Consider the following 18,795-nt stretch of genomic DNA (forward strand, 5'->3'; position numbering starts at 1 on the left):
CTCCTATCTTCAAGAGAGTCAATGAGTCCAGGAAGCCTTTTTAAAATGATAAAAATAAATTTACAAATCCTTTTGATCTTAGTACTTTATGAAGTATGACTTTTTCGCTACTGCAATTCACATGTTTACCTACTTAAGGTAATGTATGTTTCATAATTTTGTTAAGGTATGTATGTTTGATTAATGTCCCTGACAAAAAGCAGTCATTTTTAATTTGGATCATACCTGTCCCTGACTCCCCCTCCATTTCCTTTACAACTGGCCCAAAGGTATTTTATCCAATTTCTAGCAAATTGGTGGTTTCAATAACATCATTAGTATTTTTAAATAGGTGTGTTTTTCGTGTCATTATTTCTTCATCACAGACATCACCTTATAATATTAAGTCTTAGATATAATAAATCTGTTTTACTTATTTTATTTTATTTTTAATGTATCTTGGAGCTTATTTATTTATTTATTTTCCATAATAATTTTTATTATGTTATTCACCATACAGTACATCCCTGGTTTTTGATGTAAAGTTCGATGATTCATTAGTTGTGTATAACACCCAGTGCACCATGCAATACGTGCCCTCCTTACTACCCATCACCAGCCTATCCCGTTCCCCCACCCCCTCCCCTCTGAAGCCCTCAGTTTGTTTCTCAGAGTCCATAGTCTCTCATGCTTCATTACTTATTTTATATTGGATTTACCTATTTTATATTGGATTAGGTGCTCCCTAAATTATTTATATAAAGATAATGGTAATGATCAGGGGATTTCTGGAACAATACCATGAAGAAGCTATCTTTTATATTTTATTCTAAAGGATTTATCTGATGTATAGGACATCATTAATAGTAACATAATGTTTGGGGCGCCTGGGTGGCACAGTCGTTAAGCGTCTGCCTTTGGCTCGGGGAGTGATCCCAGCATTCTGGGATCAAGCCCCACATCAGGCTTCTCCACTAGGATCCTGCTTCTTCCTCTCCCACTCCCCCTACTTGTGTTCCCTCTCTCGCTGGCTGTCTCTCTCTGTCAAATAAATAATAAATAAAATCTTTTAAAAAAAAGTTAAAAAAATAGTAACATAATGTTCGAACAAGAGCAGCTTCAAACTTTATGACCTTGTTCAAAAGATTTACTTTCCACCCATGTCTTGGGCATATTTAACATATTGTACAATTAAGCTAAGAAAAGTTCTTTTGGCCTGGCTGTCTTATGAAAATTAAAAATACAAAAGGTAAGTGATACATTAAAATAAAAAGTATGGATGGATATTAGCAAAAATTTCAGAGTGAGGAAGACTAAATGTAGCTCCTCCATGAAAACCATGAAGGAAACTGGCATTAATAGTCAGAGTTAACTTTTGCAGAACTTTGGAAATTAACTAATGTTTTGCAGCAACTTTTAGACTGCTTATCCAAGAAAAATGGTGGATTTTAAGTCAGAACAGTAAATTTTGTAGAATTCTAACTTACCCCAGTTCTGTTCTCTTCTTCCAAGCTTAGTAGCTGTGGAAATAATAGTCCACATTTTTGGTACTTGAAGGAAGAGAACAGACCTCATCAGAAGCATTAAAATTAATTTATTCTTTTCATTCAGAAGAATTGTAATTAGTTATTTGTTGTGACTTGCCTGGTGACTCCCTAAAAGCCTGACTCAAAAAGCTTGTTTTTATTTCTCCTTAATTCAGAGTTAGCTTAGTGCTAAAACTGTTTTCCAGGGATCATTTATTGAAAATATTTAAAGGCTGATGTGTTAGTTGTTTCTGTCAGAGACCATTAATTGGATTTGGGGAAGACAAGAGACTAATCAAAATGCTTAGGAAAAAAAAACTGGAAGAAAGAAAAATCTTTTTTAAAAATTTTATTTATTTATTTGAGAGAGAGAGAGAGACTGAGAGAATGAGTGGAAAGAGGGGCAGAGGGAGAATCAGACTCCCTGCAGAGCAGGGAGCCTGATGCAGGACTCAATCCCAGGACCCTGGGATTTTAACTTGAGCCAAAGGCAGATGTTTAACTGACTGAGCCACCCAGGTGCCTGGAATGAAAAATCTTTAATGTCTTTGAAAAGCTCCAAAACATTCCTGGGAATCTAGAATTTCATGTGCATGGTAAGGGCTGTCCACATGCTAACAAAATCCCCAGAAGGTCCTAAGCTCTCATATCCTACTGACCTTGAAGCTTTGTGGATGTGGGATGTAAGGACTAAGGTAGAGTTGTAAACTACCTGGCTGAGTGTTGAAGGTATGGCCAACACATACAGAGCCCCTTGGCAGAGATTGGAAGATTTTTGGTTGCAGGTGTTTAAATAAATCTCTGTTCAATTATTTGGTGATAACTAAAATAGTGGAAAAGAGGCTTCAGGGACCACACATGACAAAGAATATAGACATCACAGAACTACTTCAACAAGTCATCTTAATGAACAACAGCTACAAGTAGCAACCACAGCAAGTAATGGGTAGGAGAATCTGATTTCCAGGGTTGTCACATTATAATATTCAAAATGTCTGGTTTTCAACAAGAATATAGAAGATATACAAAGAAAGAAGAAAATATGGCCAGTACAAAGGAATAAAAGAAATCAATAGGAACTGTGCTTGAGGAAGCCAAGACTATGGATTTTCTACACGATGACTTTAAATCAGCTGTTTTAATTATATTCAGAAAGCTAAAGAAAAACATGTATAAAGATATAAGAGAAAATAGGAAAACGTCTCAACAAATAGAAAATATCAATAGAGAGATAGCAATTGTAAGAAGGAAGAAAGAAATTTTAGAGTTGAAAAGCACAAAATCTAAAACAAAAATTTCACAAGAAGAGCTCAAAAACAAGGAAGAAGAAAAAAGAATCAATTAACTGAAGATAGATCGAGATTATTCAGCTTACAGAATAGAAAGCAAAAAAGAATGACAGTCAACAGAGATTCAGAAACCTGTAGGGTATCATCAAACATACATGCAATCTGAGAGTTTAAGAAGGAACGAAGAAAGATAAATGCGTAGAAAACATTTAAAGAAACAATGGCTGTGAACTCCCCAAATTTGATGAAAAAAATCTATATATGCAAGAAGCTCAATGAACACCAAGTAACATAAACTGAAAGAGATCCTAGACATATTATAATCAAACTGTTGCAATGTAAAGACAGAAAGAAACTTTAAAGTAGCAAGAGAGAAATGACTTATCACCAAGAATGACTCCCCAAAAAGATTAATAACTGACTTATCAGAAACCATGGAAACCAAATGGCAGTGGGATGACATATTCAAAATCGTGAAAGAAAAATAACTGTCAACCAAGAATTCTATATGCAGTAAAAGAATCCTTCAAAAATGATGGAGAAATTAAGACATTGCCAGAGAAACAAAAGCTAAGCAAGTCATTGCTTGTAGATCTGCCCTATAAGAAATGTTAAAGGGAGTCCTGAAGCTAGCATGAAAAGACACTAGATGGTAACTCAAAATCATGCAAAGAAATAAGTAACTCTAATAAAGGAAAATGCATATGCAAAATAAAACTAATATGCCTGGTTTTCAACATATGAAAATCAATACATGTAATACACCATATTAATAAAGACAAAAACACATGTTCATCTCAATAGAGACAAAATCATTTGACAAAATACACATCCTCTCACAATAAAAATACTCAACAGTCTCAGAATAGAAGGGAACTTTTTCAAACTGGTAAAGGGCACCTATGAAAAACCCATCAATAACATCATACCTAATGGTAAAAGTCAGAAACCTTCATTCTAAGATTTGGAACAAGACTAGGATGTCAATTTTTACCTGTTCTATTCAACACTGTACTGGAAGTTCTAACTAGAGCAGTTAGGCAACAAAAATAAATAAAAGGCATCCATATTGGAAAGTATTATGGACTGATTTTGGTCCTCCCCCCTCCATCTCATATGTTGAAGTCCTAACCCCCAGTACTTTAGAATGTTACTATATTTGGAGATGAAGTCTTTAAATGGTGATTAATTTAAAATGAGGTCTTAAGGGAGGATCTTAATCCAATATAACTGTTGTCCTTATAAGAAGAGGAAATTTGGACACACGAAGAGATGCTAGGGGTTCACACACACAGAGAAAAGACCATGTGAGGTTACAGTGCAAAGGTGTCCATCTTCAAGCCACAGAAAGAGTCCATGAAGGAAACCAAGCCTATCAACATATTGATCTTGGACTTCTGACCTCCAAAACTGTGTGAAAATAAATTTATATTATTGAAACCACCCAGCTTGTGATATTTTGTTATGGCACCCCTAGAAACATATACTCATATAATTTCCATGCATAAAAAATGGAAAAGGAAACAACTGTAAATATGTTATTTACACAGTTTTAAAATACTGCCTTTTTACTCAACAGTGAGGTACAAATATTTTTCATATCATCACATACTTGTTATAAATATTTTAAATCTTCCAATTTTATCAAGTGAATCAGTCATAATTTATTTTAATTTTTCTTGAAATTTTACATTATATCTGAAATTTTCTATTTATATATAACACCATGATGAAATTTTTTCCCCCTAAAATCAAATTCAAGAAGTAAATTTGCCCATTATAACCCCTTTAAAACTTTTATTTCATACTTGTAAATTATTTCCTGAAATAGTATATAAATTTATACTACTGCCAGAAAAGAGCTGTTTAAACATTTTCTAGCATTTTGTTCTATCAACATAACAAACCCCACTTTATAAATAAAGCCAATTTATAAATAGAGCAAAATATACTTTTATTTCATTTGTTAGAGAGATTGAACTTTTTTTTTCTTTTTTTACTTAGCTGATTGTTCATTGCATTTTCTATAGTGGGTTTGTTTGTGTGTTTTGTAAAATATAATAGTATTTCTTATGTTTGGAAACTTCTATCATAACTCTATCTTCGCTTCTTTGTACAAAAGTGTTGATACTATTTTCCATTATGTTCCATTATGCTATTTCCAAAATATACAAGCATAGTTTTAAAGGCTTGAAACTACCTGCAAATATTTGTGTTTGAGTTAGAAATTAGAAGGAAGAAGGAAAGTCATGTTATTATTGAAAGTGAGAAACTTTGTTTTTAAGGATTACCAGTAAGTCTCTGATGCCAAATGAAAAGGGAAAATTGGAAACATAGAATTAATAAAATAAATTCAAGGGCAAATGACAGGAATGGGTGAAGGAAACCACCCTGGAAAATCTAATTAAGAAAAATAAAAGGTAAACAGAAGAAAAAAACAATAGAAAGAAAGGAAACATATATATTTAAGGATACAAAATTATATAAAACAATAATGAGCACTGGGTGGTGTATGCAACTGAATTCTACCTGTGAAACTAATAATACAGTATGTGTTAATTAAATTGAATTTAAATTAAAAAGTTAAAAAAAAGAAACAGAGGTATATGCAGTTCTTTTCTAATAGAGTTGAAAAACTCAAGGTATTGATTTTCTTGAAAAACCCAAATGGTTAAAATTGTCTAAAGATTTAGAAAAGTAAAGAGATCAGTGGCTGTGGAAGAAAACAAAAGAGTTGTCAAAGGATTAGCTCTAAAATATCTCTCCTTACAACAAATAGTCTTATGTTGCTGGAATTTGTAAATATTTGAGGTGCAAATAATTTAGTTTCTATAGAAACTGTTCCAGAGTTTATAACCAAAGGGAAACCTTCCCTAATCATATCATTAAAATAACCAAATTCTGATAAAAACTGACAAAAATAGCACAAACAGTAAACTGATTATACCTTTAAACATTGATGCAAATAGTTCTGTATAAAATGCTCCTGAAAAAATGTAGGAATAAACTCGAAAGATGACACATAATTAAAAAGTATAGTTTATTCCAGGAAGGCAAAATGGTTGAGTATGAAGTAATAAAATAATTGTCACACTAATGGATCAGGAGATATTTAATCAAGAGATAATTAATGTAATCCAATATTCATTCATGAGTAAAAGGCTAAGAGTAAGAGAGATGTAGATATTTCCTTAATAAAGAAAAACTGTTTAATTTCAAAATTAGATTATACTCAATAATCAAGCCATAAAGGCATTTTTGTTAATATCAGGGTAGTTATAGGACATTCATAAATAACAGCCAGCCAACAAAATAACCAACTAAACAAAACCCAAAATAAGAGAAGTGAATTTTGGAAATGAGGAGATAAAAGTATGCTTACCTGAAGATTGCTAATCTAGATAACATCAGAGACTTAAATGAAAAAAATTGTTTATGGGTCTGCTATATTTTATTTTTTAATTTTTTAAAAATTTTTATTTAAATTGTTTTTTTGTTAACAAACAGTATAATATTAGTTTCAGGTACACAATATAGTGATAAAACACTTCCATACATCATCCAGTGCTAATCACAAGTACACTCCTTAATTCCCATCACATATTTAACCCATCCCCCCACCTGCCTCCCTTCTGATAACCATCGGTTTGTTCCCTGTAGTTAAGAGTCTGTTTCTTGGTTTGCTTCTTTCTAATTTTTCCCCTGTGCATTATTGTTTTGTTCCTTAAATTCTGCATATGAATGAAATCATATGATATTTGTCTTTCTCTGACTTCCTTCACTTAGCATAGTACTCTCTAGCTCCATCAATGTTGATGCAAATGGTAAGATTTTATTCTTTTTTATGGCTAATATTCCATTTTATATATACACCTCTTCTTTTTTTATCCATTCATCAGTAAATGGACACTTGGAGTGTTTCTATAATTTGGCTATTGTAGATAATGCTGCTATAAACACCAGGGACATGGATGCCTTAAAATTAGTATTTTTTATTCTTTGGGTAAATACCTCAGGAGACATATCTAGAAAGAAGCTGCTATGGCTGATGTCAAAGAGGCTACTGCCTGTGTTCTCCTCTAGGATTTTTATGGTACCAGATCTTGTTTAGGTCTTTCAACATTTTTGAATTTATTTTTGTGTATGGTGTAAGAGAGTGGTCCAGTTTCATTCTTTTGCATATTACTGTCCACTTTTCCCAACACCATCTGTTGAAGAGACTGTCTTTTTTCCATTGGATATTCTTTCCTACTTTGTTGAAGATTAATTGACCATATAATTGTGGGTTCATTTCTGGGTTTTCTATTCTTTTCCAATGATCTAAGTGTCTATTTCCGTGCCAGTGCCATACTGTTTTGATCATTACAGCTTTGTAATGTAACTTGAAGTCCAGAATTGTGATGCCTTCCACTTTCCATTTCATTTTCAAGGTTGCTTTGACTGTTTGGGGTCTTTCGTAGTTCCATACAAATTTTAGAAATATTTGTTCTAGCTATGTGAAAAATTCTGGCCGTATTTTGATAGGGATTGCATTAAATATGTAGATTGTTTTGAGTAGTATAGACATTAAAACACTATTTGTCCTTCCAATCCATGAACATGGAATGTTTTTCCATTTTTTTGAGTCATGTTCAATTTCTTTCATCTGTGTTTTATAGTTTTCAGAGTACAGGTCCTTTACCTCTTTGCTTAGATTTATTCCTAGGTATTTTATTATTTTTGGTGCAAATGGTATCCCAGGTATTCCTAGGTATCTTCTTATTTTGGTGTAAATGGGATTTTTTTTAAATCTCTTTCTGCTGCTTCATTGTTGCTGTATAGAAAAGGAACAAATTTCTGTACATTGATTTTGTATCCTGTGACATCACTGAATTTGTTTACTAGTTCTAGCAGTTTTTTGGTGTAGTCTTTCAGGTTTTCTATATAGTGAAAGTTTGACTTTTCCTTCTTAATTCGGATGCCTTTTATTTCTTTTTGTTTTCTGATTACCGTGGCTACGTCTTCCAGCACTATGTTGAGTAAAAGTGGTGAGAATGGACATCCTCGTCTTATTCCTGACCATAGAGGTAAAACTCAGTCTTTTTCCCATTTAGGATGATACTAGCTGTTGGTTTTTTGTATATGGCCTTTATTATGTTGAGATATGTTCCCTCTAAACCTACTTTTATCATGAATAAGTGTTGTACTTTATCAAATGCTTTTCCTGTATCTTCTGAAATGATCGTATGATATTCATCCTTTCTGTTATTGGTGTGATATATCTTATTGTTTTATTTGTAAATATTGAACCACCCTTTCTACCCCAGAATAAATTCCACTGAACTTGGTGAATGAATTTCTTAATGCATTGTTGGCATCCATTTGCTAGTAATTTATTGAGAATTTTTGCATCTCTGTTCATCAGGGGTATTGGCCTGTAGTTCTCTTTTGTAGTGAAGGCTGTATCTGGTTTTGGTTTCACAGTAATGCTGGACTCATAGAATAAATTTGGGAGTTTACCTTCCTGTTTTTTTTTTGCAATACTTTAGGTAGAATAGGTATTAACTCTTCACCTGTGAAGCCATCTGGCCCTGGACTTCTGTTTCTTTCATTTGTTGATTACTAATTCAATTTCTTTGCTGGTTATCAGCCTGTTCAAGTTTTCTATTTCTTTCTGTTTCAGTTTTGTTAGTGATGAGTTTTTAGGAATTTATCAACTTCTTCTCGGTTGTCCAATCTTTGCTATATAGTTTTTCATAATATTCTCTCATAATTGTTTGTATTTCTATGGTGTTTGTTATTACTCCTCTCTCACTTGTGATTTTATTTGGGTAATTTCTCTTTTCTTTCTGATAAGTCTGGCTAGAGGTTTGTCAATTTTATTAACTTTTTCAAAGAACCAGCTCCTGGTTTCATTGATCTGTTCTACTGTGTTTTTAGTTGTCTATATCATTTATTTCTGTCTAATGTTTATTATTTCTTTCCTTCTGCTGGATTTTGGCTTCATTTGTTGTTCTTTTTCTAGTTCCTTTAGGTGTAAACTTAGGTTGTTAATTGAGTTTTTCTTCCTTCTTGAGGTGGGACTGTATTGTTATATACTTCCCTCTTATGACTGCTTTTACTGCATCCTAAAGGTTTTAGATTATTGTGTTTTCATTTTCATTTGCTTCTATGTATTTTTAAATTTCTTCTTTGATTTCTTGGTTCACCCATTCATTTTTTTGGTAGCATGTTGTTTAACATCCATATATGTATGGCCTTTCCAAATTTTTTCATGTGGCTGACTTCTAGTTTCATGCATTGAGGTCAGAAAATTTGCATGTTATGACTTCAATCTTTTTATATTTGTTGAGGCCTGTTTTGTGACCTAGTATGTGATCTATTCCGGAGCATGTTCCATGTCCACTTGAGAAGAATGTGTATCCTGCTGTTTTAGGACAGAATGTTCTGAATATATCTGTTAAGTCCATCTGGTCCATTGTCATTCAAAGCCATTGTTTCCTTGTTGATTTTCTCTTCAGATGATCTGTCCATTAATATAAATGCAGTTAAATCCCCCTACTATTATTGTGTTACTATCAATTTGTTCCTTTAGCTTGTTATTAATTGTTTTATATATTTGGGTGCTCCTATGTTGGGTGCATAAATATTTACAAATGTGATATCTTCTTGGATTGTCCCCTTTATGACTATATAATGCCCTTCTTTATCTCTTTTTACAGTCTCCTTTTTAAAGACTTGTTTTTCTTATATAAGTATTGCTACTCTGACTTTCTTTCAACATCCATTTTCATGATAAATGTTTCTCCATCCCTTCATTTTCAATTTACTTGTATTTTTAGGTTTAAAATGAGTCTCTTGTAGGCAACATATAGATGGGTCTTGCTTTTTATTCATTCTGAGACCCTATTTCTTTTGATTGACATATTTGGTCCATTTACATTCAAAATAATTATTGAAAGATACATATTTATTAACATTTTATTACTTGTTTGTTGTTGTTTCTGGAGATTTTCTCTGACCCTTTCTTCTTTTCTCTTTCATGTTTTGCTGATTTTCTTTAGTGACATATTTGGATTTCTTTCTTTATATTCTTTACATTTTTATTAGTGATTTTTGATATATGGGTAGCATTAGGTTTGTATATAATCTCTTCCTCAAATATCAATCTATATTAGTCATTCAAGTTTGAAACCATTCTTTTTTCCTTTTCTCCCCACGTTTTAGGTATATGTTATTATATTTTATATCCTTTTGTTGTGTGAGTTCTTTGACAAATTGTTACAGAAATATTCATTTTTACTGTGTATTTCCTGACTTTACACTATCAGTTTTGGTGTCTCCTTTTAACTCAAGGAGTCCCCTTTAATATTTCTTATAGGGCCTCTTTCTTGGTAATGAACTCCTTTCATTTTTATTTTTCTGGGAAACCCTTTATTTCCTTCTATTCTGAATGATAGCCTTGCTGGATAGAATGTTCTTGGCTGCAAATTTTTCCCATTCAGCACACTGAATATATCATGCCATTCCCTTCTGGTTGCCAAGTTTTTGTCAAAAAATCTCCAGGTAGTTTCATGGATTTTTCCCTTGTAAGTTAAGGACTTCTTTTGTCTTTCCATTTTTAAGATTTTTTCTTTCTCGCTATAGTTTGCAAATTTAATTTCAACATGTCTTGGTATTGGCCTGCTTTTGTTGATTTTGATGGGAGCACTCTGTGCCACCAGGGTCCAGATGGCAGTTTCCTTCCCCAGATTAGACAAGCTTTTAGCTATTATTGCTTTTTCTTTTAAAGATTTTATTTTTTTTAATTTATTTGAGAGAGAGTGAAAGAGCACCCATGAGAGAGCACAAGCAGGGGGGAGTGGCAAAGGGAGAAGGAGAAGCAGGCACCCAGCTGAGCAGAGAGACCCATGCGGGGTCAATCCTAGACCCTGAGATCATGACCTGAGCCAAAGGCAGATGCTTAACTGGCTGAGACACCCAGGCACCCCAGATATTATTTCTTTAAATAAATCTTTTATCCCCTTTTCTCTTCTTCTTCTGGGAGTCCTATGACATGAATGTTATTATGTTTGATGAAGTCACTTAGTTCCCTAAGTCTATTATTGTGTTGCATAATTATTCCTTTTCTCTTTTGTTCAGCTTCATTATTCTCCATTATTTTTTCTTTTATATTACTTACTTATTCTTCTACTTCCAGTTTGTTGTTTATTACACTAAGACTGTTTTCAATCTCAATTATTGCATTCGTCATCTCTGACTGATTCTTTTTTAAATCATTTGTCTCTGTGGTAAGGGTCTCCTTGATGTCTTCTATTATTTTCTCTAGCCCAGTGAGTATCTTTATGATTGTTGTTTTAAATCTCCATCAGACATGTTACTTATATCTGTTTCTCATAAATCTCTGGCCATAGCCTTATCTTGTTCTTTCATTTGGGATAAATAACTCCATCTTCTCATTTTCTCTAAGTCTCTGCCTACTTCTCAGTGTTAGAAAAGCAAGTTGTGTCTCCTCCTCCTGAAAGTAATGGCCTTAGGAAAAAGAGGCCTTGTAGTGCCCAGGGCCTGGTGCTTTAAGGAGTGTTTCCAGTGTGTGCTGTGTGTTCTCCTTTGTGTTCTGGCTGCTCTATCCTTTAGGCCAGTCATCTGCAGAGTCTGTGCTTGTCTGCTGTTAGCAGTGTTTGGTCCCTGGCCTGAATGTGGTGAGTTTGAAGTAGTCCTCTAGTGTGCTTGTGAAACGAGACCGGATACCATCTTCTTTAGAACTGAGGCCCTGCAGAACCTTCTGGTTGGGAGACGTGGTGTGGAGAGGAGTTTGTAGTAGTCTTCCGGGGGAGAGACCTACCGTGCTGTGACTGAGAAAGGCAGCCCTACCAGAGTGCAGTGGATGGGTCTTAGTGTAAGTAAGTTCAGCAGTTAGGGTGAGTGCTGTGTGGCTTCCTGCAGGTGGCTCTGTGTTTATGCTGCAGAGCAGGAGAGAGAAATGGTACTGGCCAGTTCTTTTGTTCCTGGAGAGGTGTCTCCATGAATGCTACTTCTCAACAACATGCTCTGAGAAGAGCAAATAATCTCCCTACTGTGTGCTCCAGGCACTCTTCAGATCACTGTCTCCACAGTGTATACTGCCAGGTTATTTGCTTGCCTTTTCTTCTGGAGCAGCACAGTGCCCTCTGGGTTCTATACTGCCCAAGTTAGCTGACCTTTAAGACTCCTGGCATTAAGTCCTGCTGTTTGCAAGAACTCATGAAATTCAGTCCCTCTGGTATTCCAATTCAATGGCTTTGGGGAAATGATCTCCTTGTGCATTCACTTATGTGCTCCTCTCTCCCACCTTTCTCTGTGACTATACCTCCCTGCTCCCTACAGTACCCATGATCTGTTTCCCTCCTAAAGCATGTTTCTGCACTTTCTACCTTCTTTGATGTGACCTCTTCTCCCCCTTTAGTTGTGGAGTTTGTTCTGTCCATCTTTAGGTTGATTTCTGGGGTATTTAGGATTATTTTATAGTTATCTAGTTGTATTCATGGGATGAGGTGAGCCTAAAGTTCTCCTAGTCCACCATTGTCTTCTATCAGGAACTGAAAAATTTCTGAAGCTAATAAGAGTTCACTGAAGTAGATCAGAAGCAGGCAATCTTTCTGTTAATGGATCAGATAGTAACTATTTTAAACTTTGACTATCATAAGATTTCTTTTGCAATCATTCAATTGTTCTGTTGTAGTGTGAAAGCACCTAGACTGTAAGTGAATGAATGAGCCTGGATACAGGCTAATAAAGCTGTATTTACAAGAACACAGTATAGGTTGCAGAGCCTGGGTGGCTCAGTCAGTTAAGCATCTGCCTTCAGCTCAGGTCATGATCTCAGCGTTGTGGAATTGAGCCCCACATCGGGCTCCCTGCTCAGTGGAGAGCCTGCTTCTCCCGCTGCCCCTCACTCCACTCATTCTCTCTCTGTCTCTCTCTCTCAAATAAATACATAAAATCTTAATAAAAAAGAACACAGTGTAGATCAGATTTGTCTCAAAGGATGTAATTTTCTGATCCATGAAATAGACAAATAATTTCTCCTAATTTTAGTAATTATCAGTCAGAACCCACATTAGGGAAATAATGCCATATATTTTTGCTATTGAGCAGCAACAAAAATGCCCAAGCATAAACAACAGGAAATGTTCAAGACCATTATAGCAAACCTTATAAAATTGTATTTCGCAGCAAAAAGGACCACATGAAAATTGAATGAAAAACCATGATTTCTGATGGAAAACCTGTATGTTGTAATGAGGCAAATTCTCTCCAAATAAATCATAGTTTTAAAGAAATTCTAACTGAATTTAGTTTTTACATGACAGATGTTCTAAAGCTCAATGGGAAAAATTATAAAGTATAGCAAATAATTTCTGAGAAAAAATAAGAGAACCTGGCATAGGGACAGAGTGTTACTTTTTTGATGCTTTTGGCTGCAGGTAACTGAAAGTTAAAATGGTTTAAACAGTAAGGAAATTTATTGGCTCATCTAGGTGGAAATTTAAAGGTAGGTTAGGTTCACTCTTTGACTCTTTCCAGCTGCATTTCTCTGAGATTCTTTACATGGTTTTCAACCAGAAATGATTATTGCCTCCAGGGAATGTTTGACAATGTCTGGAGACAGTTTTGATTGTTACAACTGGGTAGGGGGGAGGGAAGCACTATTGGCATCTTGTAGGCAGTTGTCAGGGATGCTGTTAAACATCCTTCAATGCACAAGCCAACTTCCTCAACAAAGAATTATCCAACTATGTAATAATAATAATAATAATAATAATAATATCTTCTATTTAAATGTTATTATTAAATAATGAAAATAATAGTTATTATTAATCAATTAGTGCTGAAGCTGAGAAACTCTGACCTAACCTATGTTCTTCTTTGTGAGTTGTATTTATTCGGACATAACATCCAGAGGAAAAATACTATCTTTTTCATGGGGTTCTTGCTTAATAGGAAAAAAAAATTGTTAATCTCACAAAATTAATTTAAAAGTTTTCTACCTTTGTTATAAGCTGAAATTTTACATGAGAAAGTTCTCTCTTTTTTTTAAGGAACCCTAGTTTATGACTCTTAATCTTAGTAAAATTGATCCTTTAATAAATATGAGCTAACCCTAATTTTACCTTTTAAAGTGCTTTGCTTTGTTTTTTTTGTTTGATTTTATTATTGCTCTACCAGTTTTATTTCTATTAACATTTGCCTGGAATATCTTTTGTTATACTATTATATTCAACATATCTATATCATTTTGTTTTGGTTTGGGCCTAATGAATAACATATTGTTTTATATTTTAAAATACCAACTCAGAATGTTTTTTAATGGGTAAATTTACTTAACATTTCTTATAATTAATAAAATATTTATGTGTATTTCAACCATCATATCTTTTGTTGTGTATGTTCTCTATTTGCAATCATTTTCTTTGTGTTTTTTCTCTTTTTCTTTGTTATTCTTTTTTTTTCAGTCTCCTTTGAATAAATAGTTTTCTTTGTTGGATTTTTTTCCCTACTTTTTTTGAATGTACATGTTCTGTTTCTATTCTTTTTTGCTAAATATATATTTTAAATTTATACTTGGTAAATTGTAAAGGAAATCATCATTTCCAAATGTATCAGATGTATGTCATGAACCTCAGTATTTTCATTTCTGCTCTTCAGAGAGTTCCCTTGCTTGTGAGGGAAGTGATACACTTGTGAATACAGTTTCTATTATCTTTTTACTATGTTTGAGAGAGGGAGGTTTCAGCATTTCTTCAACTTGCCATCTTGAACCAAAAGTACTTTTTGACTTTTTACTTGTAAAAATCTAAACAAAGATGCTGATCACAATGGCCACAAAGATTTATGTATAAGGATATTAATCACAAAATTATTTATATTTCCAAAAGTAGAAGAGTTGATCTAAATGATCTAAATGTTCACCAAGGAAATGATAAAATAATCTGTCTATATTCATGTGGTGAAATATTATTGGCCACTTAAGTGGTATTTTATGGAATATTTAACACCCTAGAAAGATATTGACAATATAATGTCAAATGCAAAATGTTTTCTACAGTATCTGTTTTATGGAAAGTAATGGACTGGATTTAAATATACCACAATGTTGATGGTGATTGTATGTGAATAAGGGAATTATGGTTCATTCCTATTTTCTTTTTCCTATATTGCTGTGTTTTCAAAATACAGATTTTGTTTAAGTTGTAGAGAAAATTTGGATGTTTAATATTCTGACCCTGATTTGTATATTGGAGACCAAGATGTAGTGGGTATAAATTCTAAGTTTATAAACTTTGATGAGTAGTTAATACCATTTTTTCTCTACATCTGAACTTAAATTCTTATCCCTGATTCCAATAAGCTGGAAATAATCTCAACAATTCAAGTTTTCCTTAGTCATCCAGAGTCTCTCTCCTTAATTTTTCAAAAATCATGTTTCTCTGTCATCATTAACTATCCATGTTGATATATCTCCACTCCTGTCTAAACACTGGCCATGGTCCATGAAGATCATTGTTATGTCTTTCTCATCCCTACCATGAGAACTGATTACTTTCCCATTCTTCTTGAAAGCACGGTCAATATGTGGCCCTTCCCATATCTTGTAGAACAGCGGGGAACTCTGAAGCTGTTGGAAACTTATTGTTCTAGACTTCAAATGCAGCCATCTCTATTTTCTGCTCCTATTTCCTGCTGAGTTTAGAAGCCATGGAAAGGTATCTCAGAAAAGGAGACACAGAGAGGTGCCTGGGTGGCTCAGTCATTAAGCGTCTGCCTTCGGCTCAGGGTGAGATTCTGGAGTTCTGGGATTGAGCCCCACGTCAGGCTCTTCTGCTGGGAGCCTGCTTCTTCCTCTCCCACTCCTCCTGCTTGTGTTCCCTCTCTCGCTGGCTGTCTCTTTCTGTCAAATAAATAAAATCTTAAAAAAAAAAAAAGAAAAGAAAAGGAGGCACAGAACATTTCTACTTTCCTATTCTCCAAATTCTTCTGGGGTTTTATACCCTGATATCATCAAATCTCATCTAGTGGTCAGTATTGATCAGGGTCATTTTTTCAGGGACCTATTAGCATCTCACTCTTTTGTTTCACTTCTGATTTTCTTCCCTAGATTTTGGAATCTTTGGTTTAGAGTGGGAAAACTGGGTTTTATTCCAGATCTACCATTTGTGGCATAAACTTTAAATTTCAGCTTTTTTAGGGTTGAGGTTTTGGAAGCTCAACATCTCAGATTTCTGTAGCTCAAATAAGTTTTTAAAATTCAAAAGACAGGGGCGCCTGGGTGGCTCAGCAGTTAAGCGTCTGCCTTCGGCTCAGGGCATGATCCCGGCGTTATGGGATCGAGCCCCACATCAGGCTCCTCCCCTATGAGCCTGCTTCTTCCTCTCCCACTCCCCCTGCTTGTGTTCCCTCTCTAGCTGGCTGTCTCTATCCTGTCGAATAGATAAATAAAATCTTTAAAAAAATAATAAAATTCAAAAGACATGATTCGAATCTTCTGTCATTTCCCAAGGCAGTGAAGGGCACTGCATGAATTGGGGAGAAGGAACATTCAAAAGAATTAAGAAAATATGGGAAAACTAGTTTAATATTGAGATTATCCCAACACACAGAAATAAAAACCACAATCTTATTTTCAATCAGTCCCTCATAATAATATCAGAATTCTTTTCCTGAAATATAAATAAGGCTGTTACTTTTCTTAAAGACTTCAACAATAAATCCCCATTGTGCATGGATTAAATTTTCCCATAATTGGTCTCAGCTTATCTTTGTAGACTTTTTTTTTCACTAATCATTATATTGGTGCAATAAAGGATTTGCTTGTTATTCTCCAAATAACCATTTCATTTGATGCTTCTGTGTCTTTGCTCATGCTCTTTCTTCAAGAGTTAATTGCCCATCTTCACAAGGTAGAGAAATAATACTCATACTTCAGAATTCAGCACCAATGTCTGTTCAAAATCTGCATGAAGTTCTCTCTGACTCCCTTTATGCAACATTGCCACAGTTTAAAAACATAGTTTTAAAACACTTCACAAAATAACAAGGAGTGCGGTGTTCCTTAAACATCAGTTCCAAGCCGTTTTCTCTATATTCTCTTTGGAAGGAACCTTATTCACACCATTGGCTTCAATTATGCTGTACACTCCTGAAATAATATTTCTAATTGAGACACTTCAGATGACCTACAGACACACAAATCCAGCTGGCTTCTCTTCACATCCATTTGGGTGTCTCTCAAGTACTTAAATCTCAAATGCTCAAAATTGAACTCAATAGGTACTCAAAGTTTTGTTGAATGTGAGATTAAAATGGTACCCACATTACCCCCTTTTAGACTTCTTGATGCTTTCCTAATGCAACTTGGGTGGTCATCACTATCTGACTTCATGAAAACAGATTGCTTTTCTTACACTACCATTCTGCAAAATGCAGATATGTTTATACTGTTTCAGATATATAAGCAGTGTGCACTTCATCAGCCTTTGAGAATTCTTCCTCTCCTGATATCATATGGTGTAGTAAGTGCAAGCTTTGGAGTAAAACGTTGCTATATTTACAGTGCAGCTTTGCCACTTATTAGCTGTACAACCTTGAGGAAGTTACCTATTCATTATGAGCCTAGGGTTTCTCATCTGTAAAATGTGGGAAATAATATGTAAATCATCAAGTTGTATGGAACATTCAAATTAATACATATAATAGTACCTAACAAAGACCTTTTCTTGGGTGGGTTCTCATTTTTTTTATCCTTTTTTCTGTTTTTTTCTCTGTATTTAGAAAATACTTTACCTGCACTCCTATTTTAGTTTTTATTATTTTTTCGTTTTTATCACAGTTGTTCACATTCTGTCTCACTGACTAGGTTATAAGTTTCTTGAGGAAAACAAACATGTTTTTTAATCTCAAAAAGCTCACATAATGGTTCAATAAGTGCCTTTGAATGAATGAACAAATGAACAAATAAATGAATAAAAAACAGAGAGCAGATTTGATATTATTTTATTCTTTGAGCCTTTTTCAAGCTTTGGTTCAACCAAGTATCTTACTTGACACAAAATGGACTTACTTACTTGGTGTTGTTTTAAGGAATTATAATAATATTTCATGTGCAAAAGCTGGGAATTCATACATTTTTAAATCTTGTCATTGGAACTCAAATTCCAGTTGTTTTAAAATAAATCCAAGTGGTTAACACTGATCCCTAGAGGACTTTCATAGCTTCTCAAGCTTTATGGCCTGTTCCAACTTGCTTTTGGTTTAAAAATGTGTCCTTCTGCTCTTTTTGGTAAGACAGTCTGATGAATTATTGATTTAAAAGCCAATAAAGATTAGTTGTAAGTCATAATATTATCACATCTTGTTCCCAAACGCTTGCTCATTCATTCTTAATTATGACAGAAACTAAACATGAAAGTGGTCTCAAACTGTACTAACATATAATTCCACTACATTCTATTGATGGAAGAGTTTCAGAAATGAAGTAAACTAATTGTGTGACTTTTTTTGGTCTCTGTTGTCACCATTAAATGTAACGTAGACAATGAACATCAAAGCATACATGACTCCAGGCTCTTGACTACATAATTTACTCCTATATTTTCCCAGAAATGCTGATGGACTATAAAAGACAGAGGACACCCACTGAAATTTATTAACAAGCCAGAAAGCAGCTGTTCTGTGAGTTGCAAACAGTAGCAAATGTTAAGTTGTTTGAACAGCTTTTTTGTTCTTTTGTGGTCCACTCCAAAAGGCCTATATTATAACAGCTTTGGAAGTTTGCTTTCTTGTAGGTTGAAAGAGATACCCAAAGGACAGATGAAAAATTTGTGTTTAGTCATGATTACCACTGTGGAGCCTCAGTGTAACCATGTTTTTTTCTTCATTTACAAAATGTTCTCAAAGGCTTTCTGTATCTTTGAAGTTACTCATTCAACATCTCCCAATATTGGCTGTGGGGCATAAAAGAAACAGCAATTTTTGGAGTACAA

This window comes from Ursus americanus, chromosome X (assembly GCF_024610735.1).
Source record: "Ursus americanus isolate L20-20 chromosome X, mUrsAme1.1.p, whole genome shotgun sequence".
NCBI classification, from domain to species: domain Eukaryota; kingdom Metazoa; phylum Chordata; class Mammalia; order Carnivora; family Ursidae; genus Ursus; species Ursus americanus.